Raw genomic sequence first — 11,222 nt, 5'->3', positions numbered from 1 at the left:
ATCGTTTGATTTCCCGCTCGTTTTTTCATTTGAAACAAAGCATTTATATTGGTTCTTCACGGAATCGCCGGCTTCGGATTCAATATTTATCATACCTATCTGCTCTTCCTATCCGATACCGAGAATTAGAGTTTTCTCCGGTAGCGGCCAGGAACTGATGTTTTCTCCGCCAAGTTACGAACTACAGTCGGGAGAAAACTACGGGAGAATACACTTTCTCCGGAGAAAGGAGAATTCAAGTTGCGGACTTCGGCCCCAGATTACAAAAACCCGTGATAAAATTCTTATCATATCTTGAATGTTATGCACTGCAGCCTTGCCTACGAAATTAGGGGTGTTGCGTTTTAAAAGGATGACCACTCAAGGCTGGAAAATGCTGGCCTGTTTGTTCACGTATTATTTTCCAATAAAATGTTTCACATCAAATATTTGACCCCGCAACGCTGTGATGCGCACCGACAACGCTTACTGATCTTCTTCAAGAAAAATTTTTTGTCCCTCAAACATTTTATTTTAAATTATAACAAATTACAGTGTTTTTTGAAGGAATGTTATTTTTCTCTACGGTTTTCATCGTGATTTTATTTCTTCGAGTTTTTTTGTAATGTTTCGATGAAATTCTGTTTCATACCGCCGATTTTACTAATTTCGTCCCAAAATTAAGGGCCTTTCTTCAACTTCACTACCTTGAAAACCGCCGCCTACTCTGCTTGTGAGACGTCAAGAAGAGTCAGCTCCTCTAGCATAAGACACTACATCTTCCTCATTGGCTCACTGTCCTCGCTCTGTCTCTCTCTTGTGTGTCGTCACCTCAAGGCCCCAGTATGTTGGGTTTGCTTCGTTATTCCTAAGCGAAGGGGCCACGTGGTTCGATCTGCATTTCTTCTATCACGGACAGTAGTCAACGAGAATTTCTTAACAGTCAGCATGTACCAAGGCTCCTTCGAGATATTTTCTCTTCTGTAAGATTTACGACCATTACTGGTCCGTCAGAGGAAGTACAGGGAACAGAATTGAAAGATTTTTAGAGATTAAGACCATTCTTTTATTGCCACTGTTTCTCATCAAGGACGCGGCACAGCGGAGGCTTACATGGTGGGAGCTGCTGTGAAATGACCGTTACTTTAGAAATTATAGTATTACCTTTGATGTTTATTGTGACGCCACACCCTGGAAAGTGGCGTGGTTATGTAAAGAGCTGGACTTTGTCGAGATTTGGGCGTTGCCTAAACAAACGCCGATTTAATTGGCCGAATGTATCGCCGCCTTGAAGGTCGCTAATCACATTTACTCTCTGACCCCAATTGAGTCACACGTAACTGTTTTTACTGACAACACAGCAGCAATGCATAGCCTACAACGAGGCAAAGGTTTAGTGTTTAGAAAGAACAATGTTAAAAGTTTATATGTTCGATTAATAAAGGATACGTCACGGTACGTGACCTGGCGCTTCATCCCGACGGCCCAAAATCCGGCCGACTGTCCTTCTCGGGCCGTCCTGCCTCCCAATGCCAAGTCGGCGGGCTTTTCGAGGTCCGCCGGCTGGGTATATAGGTAGGACGTAGCCTGGGAAGGGCAGTTGGTCGGAAACTGGGCTAGGTGGATGAGGTGCCAGATCTCTCCACCTTAGGCGTCCCCACGTGATCGGCATTCACCTCTCCGATTCGTTGCCATCGCCATGGCGTGTGAGGCTCGTAGGTCGCTGATGTTGCAGTACCTATTGGTGGGAAAGGAGCGACCGGAAACCAGAGGGATGTGCAGGTAAGGTGCAAGCAGAGGAAAGGAACGGAGAGAGCGTGGGATGCTTAGGTAGGTGCTTTCGAACATGACGAGCCAGCATCCGGTCTCTTACACTTCTCTCGATAGAGTTCGAAACCACGCTTTTCGGTCCTCCAAACCATTTCTGCTGTGTGGTTCTCTTTGAGGCAGTGTGTTGTAATTCTCGTCGGGTTTACATCCTGTGCGTGGTTATTTTTAAAATATGGACACCGCGTAATGGCTTCAGAGGCATAAAAATATTACAATTTCCAATTCACATCAGACTATTAAAGAATTATTAGCAAGTGATCCAGAGGAGAGTGAAAGTTAGAAAAAATGATGAAGAAGAAACCCTGAATGAATGTATCAATGAACGATCTGAAATAGGCCCACTACGGCTGAAACGTCTATTTGTCAGTATATCAATGTTTTAATACGATTAATGGCGTCACTCGCTAGGATGACTCATTATATGTTTTTTCCCTCGGTTCTAACCTGGCATGGATTTGCAATAGAAAATACTAACCCTTGTTAAGTTTTGAAGGATCTAAGGTTTTCCCGGCGAATAGACTGGAGGGAGAGGTCTCGGGTTTCTAGCTGGGTCCAAGTGTTCCAAAAAAATCTTGGACCCCGGACCCGAGAACTACCCCTCAATTGTAAGTTTTGTTTGCATGAACATGCATGTATATTTTGCTAGCATGCGTAATATTTCTATGACCTTGCGGTGTACATGTGGCGGTCCTCTTGCATGCTGCATGTTGGCGATTGGTCACCTCCTGCCAAACACCCTAGAGGTGGCTCGCAGGGTATTATGTAGATATAGAAGTTTTATATCCGCAACGAGCTTTACTTTCAAATTGTAATCCTTGTGTTTATGCAATAAAAACAACATTGAGTTATTGAGGTTGCACGAACATTAGGATGCGTCTGTGAACATTTCATAGTAGGTAGTGGGTACTTCCATATAAAGTGGTTGTCTTTTTTGCGAAAATTGTTCAACCTTGACCTCATGCAGCTACGCCTAAGTTGTATCTACAATATACATGTTCCTAAAAATATTAGCCCGGTCAAAATAGACATCGACCGTTGCATAAATTCCCAACAAGCTAATAATTCACAGGAACGCTAAGAATAGCATTCTAATAAAATCCTAAAAAGAACCAATCGATCCCGTGTGTGCAAAGAAATTTATTCAAGGTCAAAGGTCACGAAAATGAGTTTTATTGCATTTTTGGGCCAAACGGTTAGTTTTTCAATAAAAATTGCTCAGATCAAAATTGTAGACCATATATATACGAAATTGTTTGTGTACTTTTTTTCTCTAACATTTACCATTTATGATTGTTGTTTTGTTGTGATTGTTTGATATATGTAAATTATGAAAATTACAAGAAATTTAAGTGCAAGTTTGTATTTTCCGTGTTTTCCGATTATTCGTGTCGCTCATCCTCATCATTGGCCCGGATAATCGGGAGTTGCTGTATAAAAAATAAATAAATATAAGTGTGTAAATTTATCTTTTGATAAGGCGAGAACCGAATAACTTCATGAAAGTATTATTCGACAAGGTTATTTTGGTGGCTTTTTAGATTCCTGCTCAGTTTCAAGGAAAGAATTCACCAAACTATAGACTATAGAAACACAATGCATTATTATATTATATAAGATGAAAATATACATTTATTATGAGATGTAACCTTTCATAGTATTTTAGTAGCAATTGGAACCGTTCAATAATGTTCGGAGAGCGGAGAAAATACACTCGCAGCTAATTTTCGAATGGCTTTTTCTCGGAAATGGTAAATGTTAGAGAAGATATTAAAATTATATTTTTTTAGATAATTTCCTGATTTGAAATTAAATAAAGGGTGATTTCGTATTTCATTTTTTATTGCCTAAATCGAAAGATTACTCCTTGAGAACGTATTTCACGCTTTTAGCTTTTTAATGACGATATCTATTTTTAAGGATCAAATGAAATGTGAAAATTTTCAAGCGCGCGAGAACGCGACGGCGAAGTATGAATGCTGGGAAAAGCCCGTGTGACGTCATTCTGGTTTTTGACGCCGCGGTGTGATGCCATCTAGGTGCGAGGCAATAAGCACCGCTGTTAGCAGGTAGCGCTTGGCTTAAATAAGGATTATAAATTCTCTATAAATCGAAGGAAACTTTCCGACCAAAGGCAATATTAATAGGTGATTATTAAGACATGTTTCCCTGAGATCTGTGCCTCATGCATACACTGCTATATTTATATCATATTGACGGTCACCCATGATATATTATATCATGAGTGACACACCGCGCGGAAGAGATGGGAAAGGGTTGATCTGATTGCATCGGTTCCATTTTAATCTGTTTTCAAAACAGTCCGCGATGTGTGCCATGCGATCAACTCAACTTGCGAGTAATAGCAATGAAAAGTAATGAATTTATCAGATAATACCATCATTGGTGTGACTTTCGGTTGTCATCACTTATTACACTTTATTTCCCCGTGAAACTCGGATTAATTTTCTCCGTCAGCGACGCGAGTGGCGACTTTGGTAAACACACTTGAATGCGCTGTGGACGAAGAGACATTCAGATGCTTGATTAACTTCCTCTATATCAGGGTTACCACTCTAACTTAATTATAATATTCACGGTTATTTTCAGGTTTTCACGGTCTAAATGGCGTCAAAATCACGGTCTGTTAATAAGCCATTTTAGAAAGAAATATTGATCACATAAAAATCACTGGCCGCACGTAAACTAAAAATATAGCAAAAGCGATAAACGACGGGAATGCAAAACGCAGCCATGAAAGGGCTCTTATAACGTCGCCTATCGTTAGCAAAATTAAGGGCCGGCTAAATGTTGTGAGGGAGAAAATGAAGGGTGACAGGGAAGTGAAGATGTGTCTGATTTCTCGCCAGGGCTAATGATCGCTTTGGTTAAAGGTCGTCCGATCACAGCCTTAAGGTCTGTGTGTCGTCATGACACACGGACCAATATTTGCTCCTCGAATATACGTGTGCAGACAAATGCGTGAACCGTATCTGCGAGTGACTGACCTATTTTATTTTGACTTGTCAATCGTAGATCTTTAATCAAGTTTGGGAAGTTTTTAAGGATTTACGACGAATTTCACGGCTATTTCCAGGATTTTTCATGATAGACGAAATTCACGGCTTATTCAAGGTTTTCACGGTTGAGTGGGTACCCTGATTATTGTATGTTGCGTACTCGGTGCGCATCACGGCGTTGAGGGGTCAAATAATCGTTGTAAAACATTTTATCGGAAAATTACACGAGCAAAACATTTTCCAGCCATGAGTGGTCATCCTTATAAAACGCAACACTCCCCATTTCTTAGGCAAGGCTGGAGTGCATGACATTCAGGATACGTTAGGCATTTCATCATGCGCTTTTGTAATGTGCATCCTATGTTGTATTATGTAATTAACAAATAAATTGGGATTTTTCGTCTCTTACAGTAAGCAAAGCGTCGGTGCGACTGAACTACCTTTTCACTACACATCGCAAAGAGGGTAATGACATTTCAAGAGAGAAAAGGAGAATTGTTTGGAGATGGATGAAATCAGAATAACTCCCGGTTTATACAACTAATTTCATGTTGATCACTAAGCAAGGCTGTTCACATTTTCAGTCCTCTGACTTACTGCCTGTAAAAGAAGCAAGATACCCGAGTTTGAAGAGCTATAGCGTCTGAACAAAGCAACCAATTTCAATGCAACACAAACGGTGCGAAAAAAATTTATTTCTTCGTTGTATTGTGTACTTTTATAAATCTTAGGCACAATAAAATTTCCTTTGCACAATTTTTTTTTCAAAAAAGTACCTGTATTTTGCGGGTAAAATCAAGTTGCTCAACTTTGAGAGCTTGGCATTCCCGTAGTTTTTGATCCTGTAACTTGAAATTTTATCATAACAAAGCCACATCCATTGCTAGCAGTTTACCGAAATTGTTTATACAACTAAAATTAACGGAGTTGTTGTAAACAACGCAAACCTCTGCCAACTTCGAAACCAGTGGGTCAATTGCAAATTGATTGGTAGTGTAGTATTAGTAGTTGTAGTAGATAAATAAGCAAAAATCCTGGCCTCCTTGGCGACAATACAGGAATTGATTGCTCTACTTGCGGTCGCTACAATTTAATACACTTTCAGTGTAAGTGAAAGAGAAATTGAGGTAAAGCTCGTGCTTTGCACACTAGGTGCAAGAAGAGTAAAATTAAATCCATAAAATCCTGTACTAAAATAATCCTGTACTGCAGTACGTAAGTAATTGACTTTTAAGCCATGGTAGATAACAGCGACTCTCCCAGTTAAGACCGCATTATTTATTCTGGGCAACGGCCCAGCTGCCAGTGAACATATATGCTTATGCCACCTCTTCGGCAGGGAGAAAACAATGTAGCACATAATGTCAGCATTATCTCTCCTAGTGAAACAGAAATTTAATACTCCAGTTGCCATCAGGGAATGTGGAAATTGTTGACAATCTGCTGCGTATGTATAAGTAAAACAATGTTACGTGTGCAAAAGCAGTTCATTCGGACTCATTTCACATCTCTTAGAAAGGAAGTTTTATGATTTAAGTGTATTATTTAAATAAATTTATTTAAATTATTATTTCCATTTATCCCCTATTGCACAGCAAGAGTCTAAATATATGTTGATGCCATTTTTTCATAAACTAAACACTTGAAAAATGGGTAAATTCCAGGGAAAGGGCATCATTTCTCAGTTTCTGAGCCATTTGGACTTTTTTCCCCCTCAGCTGGCACAAGCCACGTATTGTTCTTAAAAAAATTATATGAACAAGAGCCACATTCACTATACTGCATGTTTGGTCTTCTATTTACCGACCATTATTTCAAATGTATCCTCATGAGGATATGACTTATTATCTTACAGTACGTGTCCAAAATCCCTCTCACGGAGGCAGAAAAAAGTAAAAACTGAAATACTCAGTGGCAGTCAAAACACCATCATTGTTATTTCACCGTATATTGGAGCACATATTTACCTTCATGAAAAAAATTGGATGAGTTAACTACTCTGACTTTTGGTGATAATTCTGAAAGTATGAAGTAATGTTAATCAACAACTGTTGACATCATTTTGGCTAAAATAACAATGAAAGGGGAATAAAAGACGTTACTACAGAAGCTATGCACTTGCATAGACAAGGGTTCAAATTTCATTCAAATATATTCTGTGGTTTCTGAGTTTTGAATTTTTGCCCTGTGCCCTGCCATCTGGAATTTGTCTCCCACTAGCGCCACTTCTGAGCAAACATCTCAAACCTCGACTCCTCATATCTTGCAAACTATGAGAGTGAGAGAGGAAATATTTTACTTGGGTCATTAGATAGGTGATAGTAGCTAGTGACAAAAATTTTATTAAAATCTAAGTCGGTGGGTGCCATGCCTGGCTGAACTGACATGAAATAACCCGCCTTTTAATTACAATTTTCATGTGTTAAGCATGATAATTTTCATTTTTTCTATTAAAATGTATTCATATCATATGCATAAAAAATTGAAAAATATAACACTAGCTTTGATTAGTGATTAGATTACAAATTTTAAGGATGAAGTGGGCTATGGAGCACAGCACTAAAAAGCATCATGGCAAATAGCAAGGGAACATCAGGGTGTCCCCCTGCACTTTGTTAGAAAAAAATACCATCATTGAATCTGACTTACCATATGGGATACTGATTTCAAGCCAAAAGAAATCGCTGAAACTTAAAGCCAGAATAACTTTATTTGATCTGAATGGAGCATGATACGCAATATTGAATAAAGCTTCATGACAGTTTGCTGCACAAATTAAAAATTCCTAGTTTAATTACATCACACTCAATGAAATTCTATTTCCCCAAATGTGCCTTGAAATACTTTGTAACAGAATGTAGTATGATAGCACAAAAGAAAATAATTCAATTATACAAAAATAGGCATTCAGTTATAAATGCATAATTATTGAATTCAACGTAGCAAAAATATGAATAAATTGCTTACTTATAGTATAATGCACAGACATTGAAAAAAGACAAATAAATGTGAATGAAAAAAATTAAAAATAAATGAAAATAGGAAATCCCTTGAGTGAGGATATTATGCCATTCATCTACAAAGATAAACCAACAGATATGAAAAGAAATAAATTGAGATGCATAGCTTTTCTCATAGATATTCATTCATTATTGTAAGACTATTAATTTTTAGATTATCAATTACAAGTTATAATCATAAAGCAATTAACATGCAAAGCATGTACCTTAGGACATGATTATAAAATCTTTTTTAGAAATCCAGTTATATCGACACTATTTCAGATGAGATAATAATATAATTATATTCTCTTCATATCTAATGGAACACATTTACAAAATCTGGATATAGTTAATTAGGCTGTACCAACTGACATGGTGTAGCAAAGGTATAACTATTATTAATCCTGAAATAACTTACAACAATCAGGTCAAAAGACTGGTAGAACGTACGAGTGGTACATGTGAGTTACGTTTCAATTAATTCTTAAAAACTAATCCTTTATCCTTATCCACTTCACCTGTGAGTTTTGTTGACCCCTGAGCTGCTTGTTAAAGAATAATTTATGTTGTAATAACGATTTTTCATGTACAGACACCAACTTATAACAAAGGATTTTGAAGCGTAATCGGATTTTGTTAAGGTATTTATTTGAAGCAGTAATACCCCTATCCTTATAAGATCCCGACAAAATCCTGTCCCTGAATTCATGCAGTTTAAAGGAAATAAGAAAAAAATAAGAAATACGTAAATATAGCAATATATGCAGACGAAATTGGCAGACAATTCAGATAGGCCCTCTCAGGTATGTGACGTCACGCGATTGCCACGTCACAGGGTAGAAGCTTTGCCGCGAATATCTCACCCCCAATCTACTCGCCGTGCTCTTGACAAGGAGGCAGAAAAAGTTGAAAAGAAAGTGTGTGCTTCGGACATCTAGGGAGAACCTGCCCCAGAGACATCTCGCAATGGCATTGATGCCTCCGAATTTTATTAACGTACCATTCAGCGGCATTCAGTTTCCTTATACATTCAGTCCACTTTCTCACCTCTTGAGTATTAAACACAGCACACATGATTTTCTTATTCCGATAAAATTGCACCCTAACCATCCGTAGGGACATATTCGTCCCAGACTATATCTCAGAAACTAATACAGATATCGCTTTTATTTAAATTTCTCGTAAAGTAATTATAAATGTTTGCTGGTGATTTCCTTGCCTTTTTGCAAGGTTGATGTTAAAAAAAATATTGAACGTGACAACAAGTGTAAATTAACGAAAGGTAGTCACAAAGCACCCGAAAAATGTTTCTATGGATGTTAAATAAACAATAAATGATAAAGTAATACTAAAAATAGAGTTGAATATTTTTCTACCTAAAAGATCCAATTCATAAGTTTAGCCGATTAAATCACAATGACCTGTTTCAAGCATATGAGGACGTCAATATTTTGCCATTAAATGGCAAAAATGTTAATTTATAACAATATTACTTCAATATTAGAGTCAATCACATGTAGAAACTTCATTTTAAAAAATTATATCGTTTGAATTTCGTAAATCATGCATGAGAGGGCTAAAAAGATATTTTTATGCAATTTAATGGCTGCAATCCTTATAGTCATTAAAGGGTTAAGACTGCTTTACTGAAAACTATTATATTCAATATCAGGGAATACATTCTGTTAATTTTGGGTTACACTTCAGTTTATCATCAATTAAAAGTGATTCCCATTTTAATCATTCTGTCATTTTTTTCACAAGGTTAGGTCAATAGCATAGGGTTTCAATAGCGGAATGACCTAGCCGTCGACGCACCCTAACGACCAATATTACTACTTAGGGCAATCAAAAAAAATGGTGAAAATGTTCTATCTCGTCACTCCAAGGAAAACGGTCAGTTTTCAAATGTTTAAAATTTGGGCAATTATTATACTAGTATGTTTAAAATTTCCTTGTCAGAAATCAATTTGTTATTACTTTCAGGAAATAGTATTAAAGATGTTCTTCAATTTGTTGGGAAAGATATGTGCACAAATTGTTTAAAAATCAATTTAAAAAAAAACATTTTTGAAAGTTTTTTCCTGAAACTCAAGCCTCAAAAGGGAATATTGCAAATGTCAGCATTTACTTTAAATAATTAATTGAGATACAAGAAAAGAAGCACCTTATTATGGAGTATTAAACCATTAATGCATAAAGTTATTTTTGCCATATAATCGTTAAAAATATAAATATTCTGGCGAATAAGGTTCATTTTAAATTATATATGCCATTTATAAATTTTTATGATCAATATTTTAATAATACTGATATATCGGACACCATGCACAGGGAGCAGTAGTGTGTATTTTAATGCATTTCTATAGAAATTTTACCAAAATTAATTAAAAAAAGAGTACTTTAACCATCGCAATGATTTGCAATTGCAAGGCAATGAGCAAACAGCATATCTAGTGTATACATAATTAATTTTGACACTAAAAAATGTAAGTTTGCGGAAAAAGTGACTCCTTGTTGCAAGTAGAGATTTAAAGAAGATGCCTTGGTCAGCATCAACCCATATCTGCTGCGCTGACTATTTTAATGTAAGAAAATGGAACATATTTTTACAATCGGTAGGAAATCAACGAACTTTTGCATCTACAATTTTTAGGATTAATGCAGTTAATGAGCTAATTATTTCAACCCAATAGTTATATTAGATTATTTATTATTATGTTCTCACTGTGGTTACAATTTAGGTTGATATTTGGCTTAACTTGTATATTAAAAATACTATTCATTCAGATCGACTAAGTTGAAATATTTTAAATTACTATTCTCGCGTTAGAAACCACATTGTTAGCAGTTCTTTATGGCATAAAAGCATTAGCCTCACTATATATTCATTCGTGCATGAAGTGTTTTTCTTGAAATTGAATAACCATATTAAAGAATATGTGGAACAATTTTAAGTTACCATAGGTACATACTTATTACTTAGCTGGTTATTAAATGTTACACTTCTCATTTTCCAGGATTGATGGCGATGGACACAAGGCGTTTTCTCTTCTACGATACATGTTAACTGTGTTACTAGTACTAGAGAATGTTTGGAGTACATCAATAAATGTTAAATTCCCTGTATGGATTTATTTTATTGCATAGAAAATCATCCACCTCCATAGGAATCCAACATTTCCTGTTGCAGGGGATATGTTATTGATGGTTTGTCAAAAGTCATATGCTAACATGTTTTATCAACTTAGAACTTTGGTGGGAGTTCACAGCTGAAATGCAGTTGCCATGTGTGAGCACAATGAATATCTTACGATCGGGTTGACATATGTTAAATTCTGAATTCCATTTGCACTCAAACTGGCAAAATCTGGAGATATATCAACTCTGAGCT

General features: G+C 36.7%; 1 long non-coding RNA gene across 1 annotated transcript; it reads left to right on the top strand.

The window, feature by feature from the left end:
* Nucleotides 1-9,997: 9,997 nt before the first annotated feature.
* LOC124172524 lies at nt 9,998-10,953 on the top strand. The gene is made up of 2 exons (XR_006868180.1): nt 9,998-10,416; nt 10,849-10,953. It is a non-coding gene; the product is annotated as an uncharacterized LOC124172524 (long non-coding RNA).
* The last annotated feature ends 269 nt before the right edge of the window (nt 10,954-11,222 follow it).

This window comes from Ischnura elegans (genome assembly GCF_921293095.1).
Source record: "Ischnura elegans chromosome 13 unlocalized genomic scaffold, ioIscEleg1.1 SUPER_13_unloc_1, whole genome shotgun sequence".
NCBI classification, from domain to species: Eukaryota; Metazoa; Arthropoda; class Insecta; order Odonata; family Coenagrionidae; genus Ischnura; species Ischnura elegans.
Note: the sequence above shows the minus strand (reverse complement) of the source record. Positions and strands in the feature narration are given on the sequence as shown.